Source organism: Cnephaeus nilssonii (assembly GCF_951640355.1).
Source record: "Cnephaeus nilssonii genome assembly, chromosome: 13".
Classification (NCBI taxonomy): domain Eukaryota; kingdom Metazoa; phylum Chordata; class Mammalia; order Chiroptera; family Vespertilionidae; genus Cnephaeus; species Cnephaeus nilssonii.
Window position 1 is genome coordinate 26,442,331 of NC_137084.1, and position 25,745 is coordinate 26,468,075.

Here is a 25,745-nt window from a genome sequence, read left to right on the forward strand (position 1 = left end):
TACTGGCTGTCTCGTAATAACTTAATACCTCTACAAAATAAAGTTATTTAAGAAGTACAGAAATTACATGCTGCATCTATTAAACAATACATGTTTACTTTCTTTGACCACAATTATTTGTGCATACCTTAAATGAATTTCTATATTGGTTATATTATCCATGTCATTAAATTGCATTTTAGAGTTTAGCTGCCATTTCCTGAGCGGAAGAGCCAATTGTCAAGATTAAATAATTTTCTTTATATCTGTGGCATTTACCAGTTCAAAAATCATAATGCTAGGCTTTTGCTACAGGTTGAATATTGTACTTTCCTTCAGGGTAACAAAGAAAATTTCATTGGGAGCCCTAATACATGCTCATTATGGAGAAAATTATGGACCAATCAGGGCACTAATGGTTCAGCTACTAAAGTTGCTAAGGAAATGGTGGGAATGGACAAACCCAGAAAATTATGTAAAATTTCATACTTAAAGTAAGAGATTGTATCCCTGTAGTAAGAATCTAAATATATAAAAGCCTAAGCAACTGTTACGATGGGACGACCTGTCGCTATGACATGCACTGACCATCAGGGGGCAGACGCTCAACACAGGAGCTTCCCCCAGCCTGCAGGCCCCGATTGCCGATGGGGCCTGCAGGGCCAACCTCCTGGTTTCTCCCCCCCCCACACCCCCCCCCCCCCCGGCAGACCCTGATCACCTGATTGGGGCCGGGACTCCGGGCTGGGACAGAGAACTGAGGGGGGGTGGCAGTGGATGCAGCCCCTTTCCTGGGGGGGCCGAGGGTCAGAACCCTCCTTGGGGCTGGTGGCTAACCACCGGGGTCCCTCCCCCCATCCAGCAGGCCCTGATCAGCCCGCCACCTGCCCACTGTTGTGGTGGTTGGCCCCTCCCCCTGGCCGGCAGAGGGCTGGGACAGGGAACTGGGAGTGGGTGGCTGTGGACTCAGGCAGTGAGGGATGGTGGAGGGGAGGAGGCGGGGAGGCGGGGAGGCGGGGAACCTAATCAGCCCTGATTGCTAGTCAGGCCTAGGGACCCCACCTGTTCACGAATTTCAAGCACCTGGCCTCTAGTATTATTATATAATGACTATAATTTTTCTAATTTTGGTTAACACCTTTAAAACAATGTGAAATTTTGAAATGAAAAATAGCAAATATTGACTAATATGTGTTTTTGAATCAAGAATCTCAACTTCTCAATCCATAAATTTGAAAAGAATTAAACACAAGCTAATTGTGAATATTTTTTTATTTTCTTTATTGATTAAAGTATTACATATGTGTCCTTATTCCCACATTGCACCCCCATACCCCCACTCATGCCCCCTGGTGTCTGTGTCCATTGGTTATGCTTATATGCATGCATACAAGTCCTTTGGTTGATCTCTTCCCTTTACCCCCACCCTCCCCTGCCTTCCCTCAGAGGTTTGATGGTCTGATCGATGCTTCTCTGTCTCTGTTTTTGTTCATCAGTTTATGTTGTTCATTATATTCCACAAATGAGTGAGATCATGTGTTATTTATCTTTCTCCAATTGACTTATTTCACTTAGCATAATGCTCTCCAGGTCCATCCATGCTGTTGCAAATGGTAGGAGTTCCTTTCTTTCTACAGCAGCATAGTATTCCATTGTGTAGATGTACTGCTGTTTTTTAATCCACTCATTTGCTGGTGGGCACTTAGGCTGTTTCTAAATCTTAGCTATTGTAAATTGTGCTGCTATGAACATAGGGGTGCATATATCCTTTCTGATTGGTGTTTCTAGTTTGTGTTTCTATATAGTCCTAGAAATGGGATCACTGGGTCAAATGGGAGTTCTATTTTTAGTTTTTGAGGAAACTCCATACTGTTCTCCACAGTGGCTGCACCAGTCTGCATTCCCACCAGGAGTGCACAAGGGTTCCTTTTTCTCTGCATCCTCACCAGCACTTGTCATTTGTTGATGATTGCCATTCTGACAGGTGTGAAATGGTACCTCATTGTCATTTTGATTTGCATCTCTCGGATGATTAGTGACTTTGATCATGTTTTCATATGTGTCTTCTGTATGTCCTCTTTTGAAAAGTAACTATTTAGGCCCATTGTCCATTTTTTTTATTGGGTTGTTTATCTTCCTTTTTTTAAGTTGTATGAGTTCCCTATAAATGTTGGAGATTAAACCCTTATTGGTGATAATATTGGCAAATACGTTCTCCCATGCAGTGGGCTTTCTTGTTGTTTGTTGATGGTTTCTTTTGCTGTGAATATTGTTTTACATAGACTTTTGGTTAAAAGTCTTGAGTTTGAACACCTCCTGTTTGGTAACCACTGATGAGCTAAGCAGTTTTTACCAGCAAGAAAATGAACTTGCCATTACTGCCACAGCCATTCTTGTAAATGGTTCTTTATCATTAACTATTACACAAAGTAACTAGCCTGCTTATAAACTGTATGCATACAAGGGGTCTTGAAGGAAAATGAGTAGAAAAACAAGAGGAAAGAGATAGAGAAAAAGGAGTAGGAGGGACAGAGGAGGAAGAGGAAGGGTAGAAGAAGAAAAGAATGGCCTTCTATTAGAGCCGATCCCAGACATGTGGAGAAGGAATATGACCTGTCCACAAAATACAGAAGATAGTGCAAGCGCTGATACCAAATTCAGTTTGCTTGACTCCACATCCATACCAAAGGTCCTCTTGATCTTGCCCTTCAATGAGGATTTCCAATTCAAAGATGCACGCACACCGCATACTCTGATATACAGTTGTGAAAAACATGAAATAGGAGGGAGTCTGGCAGGGCCTGGGTGCTCGTTGGTAGAAATCATTCCCTATGTGATGATTATGGCATTTCTCTATTTTTAAAATGTGTACCTATTAGCATGAAATTATTATGGCCTTGTTAAAATATCTCTTTTGCTCAAATTTGTTTTTAACATTTTATAACAAAAAAGGCTAACTAAGGCTCTAAAAACTGATGAAGCATAAACTGTAGCAACAAAAAAGTTATTGATAGGGGGCTGACAAGGGGTAAGCATAAATTTGTTTTTAGTAACATTAGGTGAAAAATGGCTAGAGTTACAACTTCTGATTTTTTTTTTTTTAAAGTCCACATGAGTCATATTTATGGCCTCTTCTTAGTCGGGAAGGTCAGAAATCCTCTAGAGAAATCTCAGATCTCCTATCTAGAAAAATGTATACATATAAAATCTTTGAAAACGCAAACAATTTCAAAGGGCCCATACCGGCAGCCTTATAAGATTTAGATCCTGAGGTACTGGTTAAGGACCTCTCCATCTTACCTTAGTGCCTCTACTCATCAACTCTAAGGGAGAAGTGCAAGGTTCAAGGTGCATTATGTGACCTGTTTTCTGTTTAATGTCTAGAGATAACTGGAATAAGTATCTAAAGTAAGTAACTATCCCAGGGGACAGAGTTGTCTATGTCTTAATATTAGTGGTAAAAGAAATAAATCCTCTCTAATAATAGACAAATATGCAAATTGACCATACCTCCGACACACCCACAAGCCACGCCCACAAGCCACGTCCACCATCCAATCAGAGCGAGCATGCAAATTAACCCAAACCAAGATGGCTACAGCCACAGAGAGCAAGGTTTCCTAGGTAACAGAGGAAGCCAAGCTTTCTGCCAGCCGTTGCAGGCCTAAGCCTCCACTCAAGCTACAAAGTTTCAATTATAGAAGGTAAACAAATTCAAACAAATGGCGGCAGAATGGAGCTTGAGAGAGCAGGCCAGGGTTGCCGCTGGCAACAGGGGAAGCAAAGCTTTCCATACACCCTGGCCAGGCCCACCCGCTTAAGGCAACAAAGTTTCAATTATAACCCCAACACAAATGGCTTCGGGCCTCGAGGGAGCCCCAGGCTTGGCTCTGCTCCAGGCTACAAAGTTTCAATTGTAGAAGGAAAATAAATTCCAGATACCAGGGCCTCCGCTTGCGTTGCCAGGGGGCGTGGCAAACCACCACAGGCCCCTCGCTCAGGCCGCCCCACGCCCCAAGGGTACCCCACCCTGATCAGGGACACCCTTCAGGGCAAACCAGCTGGCCCCCACCCCTGTACCAGGCCTCTATCCTATCTAATAAAAGAGTAATATGCAGATTGATCATCACTGCAACACACAATATAGCTGCCCCCATGTGGTCAAAGATCCTGCCCCCATGTGGACACAGGATGGCCACCACAAGATGGCCAGCAGGAGAGGGCATTTGGGAGGCACCTGGCCTGCAAGGGAGGGCAGTTGAGAGGGACCAAGCCTGCAAGGGAGGGCAGTTGGAGGTGATCAACCCTGCAGGAGAGGGCAGTTAGGGGTGACCAGGCCGGCAGAGGAGGGAAGTTGGGGATAAACAGGCTGGCAGCAGAGTGGTTAGGGGGTGATCAGGCTGGCAGGCAGAAGCGGTTAGGGGCAATCAGGAAGGCAGGCAGGCAAGCAGTTGGGAGCCAGCAGTCCTGGATTGTGAGAGGCAGGCAGAAGCAGTTAGGGGCAATCAGGAAGGCAGGCAGGCAAGCAGTTGGGAGCCAGCAGTCTTGGATTGTGAGAGGGATGTCCGACTTCCTGTTTAGGCCCGATCCCTGGGATCGGACCTAAATGGACAGTCGGACATCCCTTGAGGGTTCCCAGATTGGAGAGGGTACAGGCTGGGCTGAGGAACAACCCCCCTCCGTGCACGAATTTCGTGCACCGGGCCTCTAGTAAATACATAAAACACCAGACTGCTATTCCATGACAAACACACATACAACTTAGTTTGAGTTGAATCACAGACCTAAAGATTAAGGCTAAAACAATAACATTTCTAGAATTGAATCTACAAAATAGTTTCATGATCATGAGGAATGCAAACATTTATAATATAAAGGGAAAAGGGGTATTAATCACTAAAAATAATATATTGAACTTGAAAGTGAAAAATACAATTTTTTTTTTGCAAAGGGCACAATAAATAAAATAAAACAGCAAACTGCTGACTATAGTTGCTGAAATTAAAAAGATTGAAATACCAAGCATTGCTAAAGATGTGGAGCAGCTAGATTGCTTATCCTTTGCTGGTCAGAGTAAAAAAACAAAACAAAACAAAACACAACAACAGTGTAAACACTTTCAAAAACAGGTGGCCTGTTTTAGAACATTCAACTATGCCCATTTCGATCATATATGTACAAGAATGTTCTATGATTCTATTTATAAAATTGTAAAGAACAATGAACCGATGCTGATAGAAATTAGAAGTCTTTACTCTTACAGGGGCATTACCTGAAATGCGGTATTCGGGAATTTCTGCAGTAATGCCAATATCTGTACTTTTATTTACATACAGTTGCCAAAACTGACCAGGTCATATGCTCACTTAAAATGTGTGTTTTATATGTAAGTAATACCTTGAAATCATCCCATTTGGAATCAGTAAGAGAGGATCTCAGTATAATGGATGTGTTTCTGACTATCAGTGGCCTTTTTGCTATTTGTTTAGCTCAGGTCAGAGGGCAGACAAATGAAAATGTATGCAATCTCTCACTACTTGGCCTTCCCCAGAAGTTAAAACAGGTTCTTTCATGAATCCAGGGCGTTTTTGGTGTGGGTACGAGGTTTCAGGTATTCCATAACCTATCTGCTTGCTCCAGCTCCCTAAACCCTAAGATCAGACACCTATGTTGGCAGGCCATGGTGGGGACATTCCCTGGTAGCAATTTCCTCCTTGTAGTTAGATTCTGTTCCATTTATTTGGTCTCTGTTGCCCATAACATGCTCATTACTATTAGGGCTAGAAAGAAACATGTTGTCTTTGGAAGAAAACTCTTGTTTCTGCACAGGAAGCAGTCCTGAGCCTTCCTTCGAAAGGACTTCATTGCAGAAGTAGATCCGCATTCTAATCATAGAAGCCCTCTAACGGAGGGAAAGATGCACAGAGCTGACCTGGGTGCCTTTGGCCCAACAGGTGACCTACTATATCCAGCCTCGCACCATCAGCACACTTGGCTCAGGTCCTTCAGGGTCCTGGACTCAACTGGCACTGGAGACCAGCCTGGGCATGAAAGGCAGCGAGGAGTGCACTGGGCAGAATTCCATGCTGTCACCTGCCAGTGTCCTTCTTCTCTTGCTGCCTTAGCCCTCCCTTCTCCACGGGTCCTATAGATCCTGTGCCAGGCTGGTGATGGGCTCTCTTCAGAGGTGGACAGAGAAAAACAGAGGAACCCAACAACACCTCTGGAAACTAGGAGCTGGGAGCTTGGAATTGGCTTGTAGAGTGATATCACTAGTGTCCTGGGAGATCCCAGCCACGACTATTTGGTGCCACAGCTTCCCAGCCCAGAGAGTGTGTTTTCTCTAGCAGCTGGAGAGGGAGGGATGACCATGCATGCTCCCGACAACCACTGTGTTCTGGTCATTCAGATGCATACCTGCCAGTGGCTGATTAATGTATTCTACTTCTCTTGGGGATGTGGAGGGCTGAGGCGGGGGCGAGGAGAAATCGATCTGCCAGAAGTTGAATCTGAGTGCTCTGCAGGAGGTGAGACCGAATTCAGTGGGGAAAAACTCAGATGCTCAGAGTCTCTGGAGGGTGACTCTCACCTGATTACCCAGTGATGTGAAGGGAGGGAGTTTAAAATATTGTTTTGATTAAACATACATAGTGATCGGCCTGAGGCAGGTGCTAAAGGGGGTGAGGGAATTGGGAAACAGGACATGCACAGCATCCTGAAATGTACAGAGGACAAATGGCATTTGCCAACCCCATAACTTGGGTTTCTTTCCTCAGGTGAGACTGACCACATAGAACCACATAGAAATCATGGAATAAAAACCCATCAGTGACTAACTCAGGGAGTGGGGTTGCAGGCCTTGGTTATTATGTTTTATATCCAAATTTCCTGTAAGAATGCCACACTCAATGAAAAATAAGTAAATAAATCTGGAAAAAAAATCATCTATTTTACATTTCCAAGTAATTATTTGTTGGAACAAATGTACCATCTCTCATTTTTTAAAACTTTATTTTGAAGAGGTGCAGTTTTTGTTAACTCATTTTTCCTATATTTTAATGAGCATTAAATTCAAAACAAAATGAAAAGCAGACACAATGTCTTTAATAGCCCCGACCATTAAAATATATGAGTAGTTTTGCAAGCTGGATATCTGAGTTAGCAGTAGGACCCACAGCAGCTATAACTAGGCACATACAAATGAACTCACAAGTGAATTCCATGCTATTTGGGAGGAAAATGGCAGCATACTTAGTTATAAACAGACTCTGGAGACTTTTCTCTTCATTTACGTTTAAATGAAAAAGTACATTTAGATGTAATTTTCTCTATTCTTCTCACTAAATACAAATAAAACACCTGGACATTACATATAAAAGAAACATAAAAAGACTCTTAAAAATAGAGAACATAAAGGTTTATATGAGAGAGACCTTCACTGTGATGCAACAGTTCTGAATGTTAACTGCAACTGTAGTTACACCAATGTTATTAATATGAGATGGAACGTGTATTAGTTTCCTGTGGCAGCAGAAACAAATGATCACAAATGGAATGGCTTACAACAGCATAAATTTATTCTCTTACAGTTCTGGAGGCCAGAAGTCCAAATCAGTACCACTGGGCTAGAATCAGGTATTAGCAAGACTCCACTCCCTCCAGAGGTCCTAGGGGAGAATTTTTTAGTTGCCTCTTCGTGTCTCTTTGGCTTGTGATCACGTCTCTTTGCTTCATTTCACCATTGCTTTGTCCTCTATGTGTAATCACCTTCAGCCTCTCCTCCCTTCTACTGTGATAGCATGTAGGGCCCAACTGGGTTATCCAGGATAAACTCCTTTCAAGAGCCTTAACTTGATTACTTCTTTGGCATTATAAGTTAATATTCAACTCTTTTGCTAAAATACATCTTTTTTTTTCACCTATCCAGTCTCCATTATCTTACATTTAAAATAAACAGTGATATTCCTTTGAGGAAAAATAATCCTCATTGGTCTTAGTCCTTGTGTTTTTGTTACTGCTGTTATTGGTGTTTGTTTGTTCTCACTGCTTTATTGAGGTATGATTGAAAAATTAAAAAAAAACACACCAGTATATATCTAGGTTGTAAAATGTGATTTTTTAAAAGATGCATGCTATGATCATTTAATACATGTACACATTGTGAAATGATTATCACAATCAAGTTAATTAACACATCCATCATTTCATTTAGTTACCATTTTTTGTGTGTTTTAAGAATATTTAAGATCTAATCTCAGCAAATTTCAAAAATGCAATGCAGTATTATTAAATGCAGTCACCATGTTGTACTTTCAATTTTCTTGTGTTTTAAGTGGGGCTAAAAAAGCTGCCAACTTATAGATGTATATCAAGACTGGCCAATGGACATATTCTCTCTCAAGCCACATAAATAAGGTCAGGCACTGATTTCATGAGGATCAAGAAAAATAGCCTATGAATAGATTCAGTATAAAAGTCCACATACAATATCTCATCAGCCTTTGAAGACTTTCCAGCCCACATTTGAAATTCTTTTATTCTGTTTCATTCTATTCTTTCTGGCTTCTGTGAAATTTAAAAGTGATGGCAGCTGTCTAGTCTATTTCACTTTTCCTTCACCTTTCATAACTTATAATTTCACTACTATGGCAAACTTTATGTTCATTTAATTAAATGAGTCTTTTTTGCAGTATAGTTTTTGTTTTTTTATGATCTTAACTTTAAACTATAAATATTGAGATTTCTTAGGTTTCCATGCATTGCCTCTTTGGATTATCAAATGCATGTTTCCCCTTATTGTATTTTAGCCTGCCATGTGATTGTAAAATCCTTGGAACATTTAAGTCTGTATCTAAATCAGGTCTTTATTTCTATTTGATTATATGTCTTCCATCTACATCCACTCTACTTCATTTCAGTGTTGTCTAAGGAAATAAAGATGCACATATATAGCTACCAGAAGTTATACTGGACCTCAGCCATTCATGGAAAAATCAGAAGTTTGAAATAGGGAATGTACCTCTTTGAAAGGAACTGATCGAACAAGCTTTTTGGTTAAGATTGAATACAAATGTAATTGACAATAAAACTTGGTCTTCATAATACTCTGCCACTCCCAAAGCATGCAGAACAGAAAAGCAAGTAGTATGGAAAAGGAAGCACACAGAGTTAAAGCAATATCTCCAAAGTCACTCTGAACAATGGCCATTGAGCTGGGATTGTGATGCAGAACAACAAAATGCAATATACCGGTCCAACTACAGTACCCTCTCTGCAAGCATTATTTTTATTGAGCACTCCTATGTGTAATCATTGCATTAGGTGTTGCGGGGACTACAAGTATTAATAAAAATGTAGCAACTCACAGCATAGTGTTTACTTGGATGAAACATTTTGCTTTTTTTCCCCTTCTTTACTTATTTGACCATAAATTAATTATTTTTAAAAGCTAGAAATTGAATTTAAATACTTAGGCTCCAGTTTCCTACTCATCCTATTTATCCCATTTCTATTAGATAAATAATATAATCAGTTTTTGCAGATGATTTCAAAATAGTATACTAGGGACATAAATATCTCTTTTCTACAGAGACTGTTAAAAGCTCTAGAGGGAGAAGAGGGAATGGAATTGGGCTCAGGGTCACAGTCCCAACAGGCTTAGATAATTGAAATGTTCAGTGTTCCGGATGCCAGGGAGTTGTCTGGTTTTTGCTCTTAAATTCCTTCCTTAAATTCCGTCTTAGATATCAGCAGATTTCAGTTAGCTTCAGACAGAGGAAATACCGAATCTGTCACTCCCTCAGAAAGTAGGTGTTATTGTGATTAGTTGATTTGATTATTTTAATTTTATTATATTCTGATAAATGTTATATCCTAAGAAAGCATAAATGCTCAGCACGACTGAAAATATGCTTTGTTAGAAGAAAAGGAAAAATGATTCAGCACAATGGTAAGCCCTGCTCTGTGGTGGACATGTCCCAATCCTCTAAATTTCCTAAGTATCTTAAAGGTGACTTAAGCCTCCTAACATTTGTGAAATTTCAGAGAAATTACAACACTTCAAAGTTTTACACAGCTGGTGTAACTGCGCTTTGAATATACAGAGAGAGTAATTAGGGTGATTGAGTGAAGGAAGTGCCGACTATTAGCTTTGTGGCTGGGCAGGTAGTTGCATGGTCTGTAAAGTGAGGATGATAACAGCGCTTAGTTCACAGGGCTGCTGTGAGGGCTAAAGGAGACAATGATTTCAAATCTCTAGGAATAGTGGTAAGCACACAGCACATATGCCAAAATAATCTCTACTGGAGATGAAGGTATTGATTACAGCAGGTAGTGATAGTGTTGTTCCTACCTACTCCCAAAGTTCCTTTGCTCCCAATTATCCATAAAGGCCTGGATTTGGTTTTGGCTCTACCACTCACTAGTGAGAAGAAAAGCAGCTTCTGACAGCCAGGACCTGGTCTGATACACAAGCTGGGCCATGACTACTGTTGAACAACAACAAAAAAAATGTCAAAGATATCACATCAGACAAGGTCACTTGTTACTATGATGAAGAAAGACAACAATTAGACTACTTCGTAATCATAGATGAATACAGACAGAAACAGAGATATTATTAAAACAACAACAAAAAAAGGGCCAAACCTCCACAATTCATCACAAATAATTGCTCCAAATTTACTTTGTGCTATTTTACTTTTATTTTAGAATTACTATAAAGGTATCAACTGATAGGATTAGCACTGCTTTTTTGACAGCATCAATCCCAGAAAATCTTAAAACACAAGTTCAAATCAAGTCGTGTATGACATACTTTTAGTGAGACACTCCACAGTTCCTCAAGGTGTAAGCTCTCCCTCTTTGAACAAAGAAATAAACCAAATTTTATTCAACCAAAGTTATGTTTCTGGTGTTCCTCGGTAGGACACAGATTGCATGTCCTTCACTGCACTTAATAAATATTTAAATTTAGCAATCCGCATTCATTTCAAGACTGTTACATGCACAACATCATCATAGGCACAGATATGATTTAGGCCTGGTCCTTGACCACAGTCATCTTGTAATTCAGTGGCAGATAAAAACCTATTTATTGAACAAATCTAAATGAAATGCATACTGCAATTTGTTTCGTTCAACCAGCATTCATCGAACACCCAATATATCCCAGGTACTGAACTATCATCTAATTATGACCAACATGTTATGTGATGAAAGAGTTGGTAGAAGTTTATTTGATATAGTCCTTGAGGACTAGAAATATTTTAACAGATAGAGGGGGGAAATGATAACTGTGAGGCTAGGGTTTTTGGAAAATCATGATTAAATGCAGGGGTACTTTTCAGAGAATAGCAAATGTCATTGTAAATAGTACTTATATAAATCTTGAATGGGCAAAATATAAGATGAGGAGGCTAGAAACATGTTTTTGGGGTGATAATGAAATGTTTAATGTCATAGATGGGAAATTATAATGATCAAAAATGAAGGTCAGAAATACTGCTTAGGGGGTCATTTCTAAAATCCATTTGAATGATGAAAAAAATGAATTTAAATTGTTTCATTGAGAATAAACATATGGAAAATTATGTTAGGCCCTATATTTGTTACTAAAGGAAATTCTGATATAAATAAATACATTATCTTTGACATCAAGTTGCTCCTAGTCTAAGACAGGAGGGTAGATAAGACCTTGACAGTTATTACTATAATCTAAAGTGGGAAATGTTTCAAGAAATATTCAAAAAGGGAAGATCTTATTTAGAACATCTCAGAGTCCTTAAATCACAGTATGTATGTCCCTTTCTCCAGTGATTACAAATCTTACTTTATAGGAGTTAACCATCAGTAGCTCTAAAATTGGTTGGACATCCCTAAATAGGCATGACTACAAGTCACACTTCCCATAGGCATGCAGATTTTCTCTTTAGGGCTCTGATGGCAATTCTTATGCAGACTATTTATTTATTTATTTTTTAATATATTTTATTGATTTTTTACAGAGAGGAAAGGAGAGAGGGATAGAGAGCTAGAAACATCGATGAGAGAGAAACATCGACCAGCTGCCTCTTGCACACCCCCTACCGGGGATGTGCCCGCAACCAAGGTACATGCCCTTGACCGGAATCGAACCTGGGACCTTTCAGTCCGCAGACCGACGCTCTATCCACCGAGCCAAACCGGTTTCGGCTATGCAGACTATTTAGAAGGCTCATACCACTACCTTAAATACCATTTCCAGGTAAAGACAAAGGGAAGTATGCAAATAACCATCACTCCCTACACCCACGATTGGGCCTGATGGGAGTTCCTCTCTGGGTGGCGGATCGCACTGGCGGGAGGTGCTCCGATCGGCGGGTGGCCAGAGGAAAACTGCATCTGGCAGAAAACTGGTGCCGGCAGCCAGGTGAAGGAAGGTCTATTGCATGAAACTTTGTGCAACAGGCTTCTAGTTTCCAGATAAAGACAAAGGAGATAGGGTAGGGGTGCAGTTATTCAAGGTTATCAGAAAAAGCAAAGTAAATAAGGGTAAGGTTATTAATGTCTCTTACAAAAGAGGAATTTCTACCCAGTTTTCAGAGCTTTTCTAATATATGATGTTTCTTAAAAAATAACCAATTCAAGATAATCCTTAAGCCAAGGACACATGTTTTGCAGTGGCAAATTCTGTCCCCCCTTCACATGGAATTCATTATGTCTCCCTTTATGCCCGAATTCTATTAGTTGTCAAATCTGATTGATTCTACATGTTAAATAGTTTTAAAAATCATCCCCACTATTCTTTGATCATGATTACCCACTGTACTAATGTGGGTCCTACTCTATCTAAATGTTATTTTTTCAGGTAAGTCCTGAGATAAAAGCAGCGATTACAGCACCATAATTCAATGAAGATTTTTTTTTAATAGAGAGCAGTCAGAGTAAGTCAGAAATGCCAGACAATGTTCATCTAAAGCCACAAGTCAGAACTAAACAACTATCTATAATCTCACAAAGTCCACAAATACAGCGAAGTCATAAATGACAAATGGAACATCGACCACAAGATAAAGGTAAGCTGAATCATTCATTGTTCCATTAATCCATTCATGAAAAATTCATTATACACTTCCTAAGTATGAAGCACTTGGAATTCAGTGGTATCCTGATTTATTGATGGCTGTGATCTTAAAAATACAATACAATGGAGGCAGTGGTTCATCTGTGCATTCCATAATTACTAGAGGACTGTGTTCCTGATAACATCCACTTTCCGTGACTCTTTTGTGTGATTTTTTTTTTTTTGATGGGTGTTTTCTATTTAACTCTCAATACACTTCATCCATCTTCTCTACCATGCTCCAGGAGTCTGACCATCGAGGACAATATTAGGCCTCCTTGCCATCTACCTTCTGGTAAAGTTCAGTCAATTGGATAACAGAATAGATTCACAAAAAGAAAGTGGGACTGGGATATTTATTCCCCACATCCTTTCCCTGAAAGGCCTCCTGTGTCCTACTTACTATTCATGTAGCTCTTCCTCTGAATTCTAGTAACTGCTTTCTATCCATGTTCCTAGCCTGGGAGCAATGATCTTACTCTATGATTATTTCTATTACCATTATATTTTTGAAAATATCACTTTTTAAATTCACTAAAATAACCCAGGTTAAATTTGTCATCAGTTTCATTCTGGGACCTAGATTGCTATTAGTTTAGAATTTGTATGTTTTTCTATTAGGCTTTAAATTTTGGTTATGCATTTCTGGACTATTTTTTAAAAATGTATCTATATTGTTGAAAGTATTACAGATATTCCCTTCTTCCACCCCGCTGACCCCCTCCACACTGTACCCACCCCCCCCCCCAGGCCTTCACTGCACTATTGTCTGTGTTCATGGGTTATGCATATATGTATATAAATTCTTTGGTTAATATCTCCCCACCTATGCCCCACCCTCCTTCTGAGATTCTTTAGTCTGTTCCATGCTTCTATGTCTCTAGATCTACTTTTTTTTCCCTCAGTTTATTTTGTTCATTACATTCCACATATAAGTGAGATCATGTGATACTTGTTTTTATCTGACTGGCTTATTTTGCTTAGCATAATACTCTCCAGGTCCCTCCATACTGTCTCAAAGGGTAAGAGAACTTTTTTATAGCTGCATAATATTCCATTGTGTAAATTATTTTTGACTACAGTAACATTTTAATATTTCTTAAATTTGATGTCTGTTTCTTCTTACTTTTTTTAGATTATGTGTGATAAATGATCATGACATTCACCACCTCTTAAGTGGATAATCCAATAGTCTCCTGTCTTTCAATTTCTAGATATCCTAAATCTAATTCACTTTCAACAGTACCTCCAGAGAAATGCAAAATATGAATAACTGCAAATCATGAAAATCTAAGTTTTACTCTGAACTTTCTTCAAGGGTAGATTTATTTTGTCATTTTAAACCACCTTATGTATTCAAGCACAATAAATATTTATCTAAGTATTATGATAAATTTTAGAAACATATGTACTCATAACTAAAAAGGAATCCAAATAAATTCAAACTATGTTTTTCCCTGGTGAAGGTACTGATAAAGAGACAAGTTTAATAGCTTGCCTAACATTACAGAAAAAGAATCAATAAAATAATCTTGTGCATTCTCTACTATAGAACTGGATATTTTTTCAAATCTGAAATGCCAATGTAGCATACATAGAAAATATTACCTCATTAGCTCTTTTCCTTCATCCTAATACAAACCTACTTTATAAAGGCTAATAATCCTGAGACTATAATAAAAAAGTAATTAGAAGTACACTCATAGATTAATGATTATATTTTGAGATTATATAACAGAAATTATATGCTGATGTAGTATTGATGTGAAAAAGTTTGTAATTATGTTGCCAATGGAATTATAGTTTTCTTTAATTTTAGCAGAAGTTTTCAATAATATTTAATCATCACAACCCCCAAATGCAAACTCTTTAAATTCTCATTTTACAAATAAGGACTTTGAGACTCATAGGCACACAGAAAGATAGAAGTAAAGTTAGCATTAAAATACAGTTCTTACTGAGACTAAAAGCCAGGGAAATTTCAGGAGCTCCTCTAAACTATACAAATTCTTATTTTATGTGAACTCCCAGCCCATTTTACCAGCAAAGAAAACCCCAAGCTGCATAGGCCCAGGACTTCAGATCCTTCATAAAATTGAGCACTAATCAAATCTTACTGAGAGTGGAGGTATAAAAGGGAAAGGACAAAAAGCTTTTCAAAAGCCACAGATAAAGGAAGTCATCAGGGAAATCTCCAGAAAACAAAGAAATCTGGCTCTCTATGTCAGCTCGGCACTGTGGTAGGAGGACATGAATCAGAAGAAAAGAGTCAAAAAAATCCCCAAAGGCAGAGATTCACTTTCAAGTTTTCAAACTTCATTTCAGGAAAAATATGCAAATGTTTTGAATATATTCTAGGAGACATAGTCACAATCTAGTTATTCTTTTTTACTGCATATAAATAAAAGCAAGAAATAAACCAGATGGCCAAGTATGTAGTAGTCTTAAGAATACTATCAACACTGAATTAAGCATGCCTGCTTTGCATTTATATACCGCTTGATCATCTGAAAGCACATTTTTCAGAATATTTGAAGAATGTCATTTGCATTATTATGCTAGGGCTGCCAAAACACAGTACCATAGACTGAAAGGCTGAAAGACCAGAAATTTATTTTCTCAGTTATAGAAGCTGGTAGTTCAAGATAAACATGTTGGCAGGATTGGTTTCTTCTGAGACCTCACCGTGGCTTATAGATGGCCATCTTCTCCTTGTGTCTTCATGTGGTCTTTTCTCTGTACATGTCTGTGTCCAAATTTCCTCTTCTTATGAGGATATCAGTAATACTGGATTAGGGCCCACCCTAATGATATCACTTTAACTTAATTACCTTTTTAAGAATCCTATCTCCAAATATCACATTCTGAGGTACTGAGGGCATGTGAATTTGAGAGGGACACATTCAGCCCACAGCACCACTCCATTTCCATCTTGAGAATGGAAAGTAAACACAGAGACATAGAATCACTGAATTTTAGATATAAATGTGACATAAATATTATTATAACTCAACCCCATAGCTTGTGCATGAAACAGGATCTGTGAGAAGTAAAATGAGTTGTCTAAGGTTTTTTAAAAAAGTACATAAAAGGAAGGATTAAGAAAGAAATGACATTATCAGAAAGGTTAGTCAGCCAGACACTAGGAATATTAGTTATCCATATAAAAAAACATAAATTATATCTCTACTTTAACCATTTATAGACTTAATAAAAAACAGACATTATGCTCAATTGTATTGCTTTAGCTTCCAAGTGTTCATTTGATATGAGAGTGTTTAAATGATACCAATATGAAGATGTTATGCTTTGCAAATATTTTTAATATTTAATTTTTTTTCATCTGATGCATGTCAACAAATTTTGATCTTAACATACATTTTTGGATGGCAAATATGGTCTGGAAATTTCTGTTCCTATTTTACATGTTAAATATCATAAAGCATTTCTATGATGAATATTAGAAGCAAATTATTAAGTAAAAGGAATATAATAAAGCAACACAATAATATACAATATAAAATAATACCTATGTAGATTTTTTAAAAAATAAGCAACAACAAATAGTATCTAAATCTATGAAGAAAAGCCAAATAACAACAAATTTCAGGATAATGTTTATCTCTTGAGTAAAGGGAGACGGAGGAAGGAATTGGGGTCCAGGAAGGGCACACAGGGAAACAGGAATAATTCTAAAATTGGGTGATGGGCTCTCAAGTATTCATTTCAGGATCACACACACACACACACACACACACACACACACACACACAGCTGCTAAAATATTCATTTGTATGTATTAATTATTCCATAATAAATATATAAATATATTGAAAAAGCATGTGGACATTAAAGTATATTTAGCAAACATTTCATGTCTCAAATATAAAGAGATCAATTTCTAAATACAGAAGACATTTTTTATCATAAGAGAAAGGACCATGTGAGAAAGAAAAATATAACTTATGCAGGAAAATACACACTGAAATTTTATGTTTTGTATATTGTTTCTCTTATTCTTATCCTCACATTTTTAAAAAGTGAACTATAGTATTTATAGTTAATAGTTAAGTAAAAGAATGCTAGACTCAGAAATAAAACGTGAGTTTAGATCCCTTTTACACTAGCTGTTTGATGTTAGGATGATTGCTTGAGTTCCTTGAATTTTAGTTACCATATTATCTCTCTCAAATGAAGAGCTTAGACAGGATAGAGATCCTCTAGTACCTGTATTCCATGATTTTATATGCAGAAGGAGTCCCAAGTTTGTACAGAATTTGAGATTTGCTTTCTAGAAGGAACCAAAGGGTCTAAAAAGCTCATCCATCATTGACCAGAGGACACAGTGTTCTCCAATCTCATATCTTATTGACACGGATGGGTTTTTAAGTATGTTACTGGGAGAAACAGAAGAGACAGGAACAAAGATCAGGCACGTGACAAATATTTGTTTTTGCCTTTTTCACCTTGCTAGGCCCGCATTTTCATTGGAAGCCCCTAAGAGCTTTTTGGTTAATTTTCCACAAGAAAAAACAAAGTGCTTTGCTTTCTGAATAACAACAAATGCCACTTAGTGAAAGTAAGATATTATTGAAAGAATCTCAAGTTATTTTCAACAAAAGTTTCAAAACGGAAGTTGATGTCATATATTGCCAATATGAGAAGGGCAGTGAAAGAGGAGTCTGGAAACACCTTTTTTTTTCTTCATATTTGCTAGCAATTCACAAGTCAAAGCAAAGGAAATACGGGGGCGCAAAAATAAAATTGGCATTTTCTTGTAACTTTGAGCTGGTGCCCCAGGTCCTCCCAAGCTTTTAATGACATGTATGTGTTGAAAGTAGTCCTTAATAAATAATTACTTTAGCTTATCACCATTAATCATTACAATAACACTTTTTTTTAAATATATATATTTTATTGATTTTAGAGAGAAAGGGAGAGGGAGAGAGAGATAGAAACATCAATGATGAGAGAGAATCATTGATTGGCTGCCTCCTGCATGCCCCCTACTGGGGATTGAGCCCACAACCCAGGCATGTGCCCTTGGCTGGAATCAAACCCGGGACCCCCCAGTCCGCAGGCTGACGCTCTATCCACTGAGCCAAACCAGCTAGGGCCCTTACAATAACTCTTAACATTATCTGACATGATTACTATTAAAAAGAAGGACTGGGACTCTTAAACATGAATAGCTTTTTTGAGGTCACAAGTTCAACATGACAGATACCTGAATCCAGGTCTCAATCAAAAGCACTTGCTTCTCTAGCTGTCCCTGTGAATAATAAACTAATGGTGTTTTTGACCCACTGAGTGAGGACCTATTCAAATTTTTATTCACTGCCTATTTGTCATTTGGATATCCAATTGTCTTATGTAAATACTAGAGGCCCGGTGCATGAAATTTGTGCATGGGGATGGGGGGTACTCCTCACCCTGGCCTGCACCCTCTTGTAAACTGGCAGTTGGACATCCCTCTCATAATCCGGGACCACTGGCTCCTAACTGCTGGCCTGCTTACCTGCCTGATCGCCCCTAAGCCCTCTGCCTGACTGCCTGCCTAATCACCCCTTACCACTCGCCTGCCTGCCTGATCACCTCTAACCACCTCTGCCTTGGCCCCCGCCATGGCAGCATCATCTGGAAGGACATCTGAAAGGTCATTCGGCTGTCCGGTCTAATTAGCATATTACGCTTTTATTATTATAGACATAATTACCAGAAGAACTCCATTAAGCTATTTCTTTAAAATATTGTGATTTATATTTCTTGTTCTCCTAATGCTCTTGCACTGCATTTCCAAAGAGTGCTAACTTACAGAAACATACCAAAAAACTTTGTAAATATTACTATTGTGGATAAGAAATTAACTGTAAACAGCCTACTAATATTCCAATAAAAGCTGAAATGGAGTATATATCTCCTCTTCATCAAACCAGAAGATAATGGCCACTAAATACCAGGCTGTTGAAGCTCATGGTGTAAAGAAGCTGAAATTACTGCACTCTCATTTTCTATTTTACACAGCCATAACTATTTTCCAGTTCCACTAATTAGACTGTAAGCCACTTGAAAACAGGAATTGCTTTATATCATTTTGGCTAGAGTTTAACATCTTGTCTTAAATATCTAAAAAAATATTTAAGTGAATAAATTTATATTATTTGATATATTTTTTATAATTTAACTAGATTTAGGGAAATCTATAATACTCTGTAATAATAAGTATCTGCTTTATTAATCTTTCCAATATTAAAATTCAGAAACACAAATATTACAATTTTTAATTTACCTTAGTTTACATTTTTCCACTATTGAATGCCACATTTCTCAACTGTTATTTCCATGCTATGGAAATACTTTAGGGAAGACATTCCCATTTTAAAAGGAATAAATAGGTAAAACGGGGTAACAGGATTAAAACCTAATAGGACAAACAACAGCAAATCTTAAGGCTTGAGAATAACCTTCTTTAACTCCATGATCTGCCCACCAGACCTATGGAAAGAGGCTCTTATCTTCCAGACACACAAGGGCATCCTGACCCATGGCTGTGCTGGGTGCAGCTCATATGGTAGTTCTCGTGGATTGAAGTTAGGTGTCTGCAGCTCCCCTGGGCTGGACCAGGTCCCCTACAGATTCCCTGGGCATTGTCCTTGCTTGAGCCCTCTAACTGCTGGCATGCCCACAACTCCAGGTGGCTCCATCTTTTAAAATGTAGGTGGAGGTAGCCATGTCCCATAGTTACGGTGTGCAGACATCCTGCCCAAAGATTTTGGGCTGGGGTCATCTGGCCTGTTGAAACCCAGTCAAAGGCCCTGACTTTTGAGACTGAGGAGGCAGCCCTTATAATTACTGAATCACTTTGGAAGCCTTTCTTCCCTTGTCTTGAAGAATATTGCATTTTTGCAACCAAATAGTTTTATGGCCCTGTCCAACTATCTCTCTTTATTTGTCTCTGCTTCCTTCCCCTTCAATTCAAATGGATTATTTTCCACTGAAATGGCTGATTAAGTCTGTGGTTTGGACCCATACTAACCAAAGGGTTGTTTAGCAACACGCTTATAGTTCTCTTCCAAATATGCTTTCTTATTTTTTGCAGCACAGATAGGCTGAGATTTTCCAAAGTTTTCAGTTCTTATTCTCTTTTGATTAACAGTTCTGTTTTTATTCACTTCTCTTCTCACATTTTACTAGAAGCTGTCAGGAGGAGACAAGTCGCAGTCGTTCTTGTTACCCAATACATCATGTCCAGCTACCAAGAAAAAGTGGCAAGGCATAGCAAAAGGCAAAAAAATCACAATTTGAAGAGATGGAGAAGCACTTAAATCAGACATGGCAGGATCTTGAAGAATACCCACCAATCTCCCTCAGTTTGCATGAGAAATTATAAGTATGATGATTATATGTACATTTATAATACTTCAAAATATTAAAGTAGTTGTGTATGAATAGAATTATGAATGATTTCATTTTCTTTTTGCATTTTATTATGCAAGTATATTTCTATTACAAGGAGAAGAGAACCATAATGTAGTATAATTGCCTAATAAAAAAACAACTGCTTGGCATTAAAAAGAATTTTATATATCAATAAAATTCCTATTTTATTAACTACTATAAAATTTTCATTTGTTACATTTTAACATTAACAAACTCACTAAAATGCTTAGAACTAATAAAAGTAGCATAAAAATTGCAAGTGTAATTTCACTTTATGATACTTAGAACAAGTAAAAAGTATGCTAAAGCTATTTATAGACTGAACATCCATTAACAATATAAAGAGGATAATGCCAGTATTTCTACTAAGACTTTCTATTAAAGGAGAAAAAAAGAAAGATGCATTCTCACTAAATGGGATAGAGTAGAACATTACTTGTTTAGCATATATAAAAATTTTTACAAGACTGAGTAATCATTGCTAGACATCCTTGAATTTCTTAGACTCCTTTATCAGAATTTATTTTGAAAAACATAAAATTGTCCAAAGATAAGTTTAAATTATGCTAAAAAGGGAGAAACATTGTAAATTATACAAAAAAGAAAGGACAAAAATATTTTGTTCACTGATGACCTCTGATCTTCTAACAATGTTTTCAATGGCTCTCCAAAAGCACTGTGATATATCAATGGATACAGAAGTCTTTCTTTAGGATTGTTTGATGTACTAATAATGTGATAAGATTCTTCCTTTGGCAAGAATTGAAAAATAAGCAAAGTTTTTCAAAACCCTATAAAACAATGAGAAAATTCCATGATGTGAATTTAAATGTAGAAAATTTATAACAAACTTCCTGGGGACCTAGAATTTTGGTTTCCCACTAAATCTGTTCTTTTAAACCACATTTTAGTTAGATATTACTTCTCCAAACACACTTTACAGTTTCCATGGGTTAGTGACTAAATTTAGAATTAGGTAGTTCTTGTCAAAATTATGGTAAAGCTACGGCAGTCTTAGTCATAGTCTCAAGGGTGAAACAAAGAAAATTCCATTTTCATAAACATTTTATGACCATGTATTAATTTGTAGAAGGTCCTCTCTGTCCCTATTCTTTCAAATTCAAAAATTCTTTGATGATCGACTGTCCCAAATGATGCCTATTAGTTCATTTATTCATTGACTCAATGAACATTTATGTTAATTAGAAAAACCTTTTAAAAATTTAACAAGTTGGTTATTTAAAAAGAAAATAAATCTAAATGAGGATTTTCATAAACACCAAAGTGTCACCTCCAATAACTCTAAAACTTTTCACTCATAAGCCACCTAAAAGAAACTCACAAAACTTGTTCTAGATGGTTTTGTTGCCCAGGAATAAATCGTAATGTCACCTTCAACCAGTGAAAGCTTATTTGAAGGAATTTGCACTGTTTCATGGGCAGCTGGCTTTGTATTCTGTCCCAAGAAGGTAAATATTCACAACTTTTAATCTGCAAGTCTGAAAGCCAAAGATATTAAAACTCATCATGGACAGCCCTGAAAATTACATGACACTACCTATGATTTTTACCCCACGTACTGCAATTATTCATAACTTGTTTTTTTCACTGATATTTATGCCCTAGATTACAGGGTAACATCTCAGACCTCAATGGAGTGTTATGTAACATATAGTTTACTCCTCTTCTCACCTTATAAACCAGAAAAACTGAATTCCAATAAGAGGTTGTGAATTCGTATCTGAAAGAACCCCAACCCCGTTTTTCAAATTGGTTTCATGCTAAGAATTTTTTTTTCCCATTGAAAAACATTGACATGATTATATTTCCTTTGTAACAATAGTAAATATTCACCTGGCTATATTTTAATATCAGTGTTATGTAACTTAGAGTTATATTGAGTTACAGAGATAATCCTTCAACAGCAATTATTATAGGGTTATCTTAACAGTTAGGATAAGAGGTTACAGATGATCTTCAAGTTTTTTATTAGTTGTGATAAATATATTTCCCCTTTGTGAGTTTCCTATTCAGTTGACAGTGTGGAGGAATGGAGAGAATTCCCCATTCTGCCATTCTTTTGTTTTTAAGGCTGGACCAATAAGAAAATAATAATATTGACACAAGACTAGATAAACAGGAGAAAAATAATTTGATACATGTGCATAGAAAAATCACAATACGATGCTCATATCATAAAATGAGACTAAAGAAATAATAGAGCTAGGCACCATTTTATACTTTATAGGCAAAAGAGCAATAAATTTGTAAGAAATGGACCGGACAAAGAAAGGTATTGTTCATTGAAATGGAATCTAAGCAAGCTTTTGGTATTGCCTTAGTGAGGAATCTAAGCAAGTCTGGCCTTGGGTAGTAAGTTAGCAAAGGCGTTACAAAGTTTGCTTATACATGCTTTTCGACTCTGGATTTTATAAATTGTGATAAGGCTGTCTCTCAGTCCTTCAGGAGAGGGGAGGGCACCTATCATAGAGATTTGTTTCTTGCATTTATGGGGACAGAGTCATAGAGCTCTTCCTGCTCCTGTTGTTTTTACAGGTGATTTTAGTTTAAAATAATCAATATGCCATTGTGGAAATATCTTGGGGAAGCTTGCCCTGGGCCCTGACAACTGCAAACAATTGCATTTGGTATTGTTTTTATTCTTGCAGATACAAAGAAAGATGGTCTAGAACTTAGTGCTGACTTATAGAGAATAGTTTTCTTTTTAAAATATATTTGATTTTAGAGAAAGAGGAAGGGAGATGGATAGAGAGATAGAAACATCTATGAGAGAAAAACATTGATCAAATATTGGCTGCCTCCTGCTCGCCCCCTACTGGGAATCGAGCCCACAACCTGGGCATGTGCCTTGACCAGAAATTGACCAGCAACCTCTTGGTTCATGGGTGGACACTTAACCACGAAGCCTCATTGGCCGGGCTAGAGCATAGTTTCAAAATAATTTTCCCTAGGTTATTTTTTTTAATAATCTAAGAGGTTCTAAGAAATATACACTAGAGAGAATTCTGAAAGAAATTTTGAAATATGATTCCTACTTACTTTTTAACTGTTATGTAGTAATATTTTAGAGCAGGAAATGCCTAGCCTTAGTTTTGACTATGCCACCAAGGCAATACATATCAGCATACAAAAAAATGAATGTGAGACAGAAAATAATGACAAAGAGCTTTCTTTGCTATGGTTTCTAGAGAGGGCTGCTGTGTTGGGATTCATTAGCATGCCCTGCGGGAACTAGTTGGTCAAGGTCTCCCTAATTCTAAAGAGAATTCCCTACATCTTTTACAAAGGGCACAAAGAGGAACTTAACTTCACTACACTTGAACCTCTTTACTCACGTCTATAATACGAGAAAGTCAAGAAGGGGGAGAGACATGTTCCCTGTGGGCAGGAGTGGGAGGAGGGTGCCTTCTGTTGCCATGAGTAGGAAGGGGCTCCAAGAGAGCCTTGGATAACTCCAGAATGTGTTTTTTGTTGTTGATGTTGTTTTTGCAGTAAGAATCATGAGGAACCAATAACTTATTCATGCCTTAGTAAGCGAAAATGTACTGTGGACTGGATCTGACACCAGTCATGGGAAACCTAGAGAACCAGAGAAAAGACTAACACGGGCTTCGGTGGTGGTTTCCTAATGCTTCTCTATTGATATTAGTCTACCAGAACTGGGGATGCAAAGCAAAGCCCACCATCAGAAAGCCAGTGCTGCTGCTCTTCTGTGTCTCTTTAAATGTACTCAGTGTTAAAAAAATGTCTGGCCATGGAGTAACATAAGCATAAAAATTTATGTAAATCACTATTCAAAAGAACGTGTTCTGTTGAACTGCGGCAGCATATCTGCAACTAATTTAGTAACAAGGGACAGGAAAAGAGATACTACACTGACACTACTAGCACACGCTGAAGAAGATTATTATCATCAAAGAGAAACTCAGGAACGTTAACTTTCACGATAGAGGGAAAAATATATACAGAGTCAGATTCAATTCTTTTTACTCATAGTTTGACTTGTGGCAAATTGACTTGATGAAATTTTAATTGCAGCTTTAGTGGAGGGTAGGATGGTTACCTAGTTAACTAGAAAACCTGAATAACTGCCCAGCAGCTGCACCTCAAAAAGTCTTTCTTCCTCATTACTTGTCCAGTTCACTATTAATTGCACAATGTGATGAAAATTATTTCTGAATGAATAAAGGGTAACTGTTAAGATGGTCAGCTTGGTAAGTGAGCATATGTCCAAGAAAGAGAATACTTGGGGAAAGAGAAAGAGTAAGAGGGTCATTCTGGTACAAGTTTGGAATTTTTAAGAAGTCCTACACAATACAGAAAGATGGCAAATAGATCCTTGTTGTAAAGACTAAGACTTAGGAGAAAAAGTATACTTCCATATCATCACAATAGATTTTAACTTAATAGTGGGGTAGTGAGTTAGCAACATGCTGGAGAGGAGACTTTAGAGACAGAAAAGCTGAAAGTGATTGAGTATTCCAGTCTAACTTTTCCCTATTGAACTGAGAATAATTTTAAGAGAGCTAGATGTAACCAGCATTTTCATTTACCTTCATAAAATCACCATCTTGTAAAAGGAAAGCTATTAAAATAATCAGATAGAAGACTTTTTAATAAAAATCAAAACATTTATGCACATTTTATATATTATTCTTCCCTGCCCTCCCTCCTCCCAGCTTCTGCAAAGCATATAACTTCCCTCTATAGGGTTAGGCTACTGGGTTTCTAATCATGTGTGACTAGGGATTTCAAAAAGCATTTTTCAAAATGAAGGTATATTAACTTTTAATGAAAATATTATTCTTTCTTGGTTGAGAGATCTCTATTTACCAAGAAAGTTTGCCCTTGTATAAATGTCTTTTTCTTTCTTATTCTCTCTGGCTTTTCTTGCTATGTTTGTTTTCAATTTGTCATACATTCTTTCTAAACACAGAGCTAATATAATATTGATTTTTCAAAGTTGTGTTTTGTTGGAAATTAGAAGCATTTTTCAGATCAACCATGTACTAATTTTTAAACTGCAAGGCTTTGAACAATATAGATTTGAACATGATGAAATATCTAGAAAAAATTTTGATACTTTTCATTAAAATACATAACAGAAAGTCACAGGCAAGGTTGCCAAATGTCACAAATAATGACTGTGAAGACAGGGGTAGTAAATGGAAATCACTGAATTTATTCACCATCAGTAATTAGT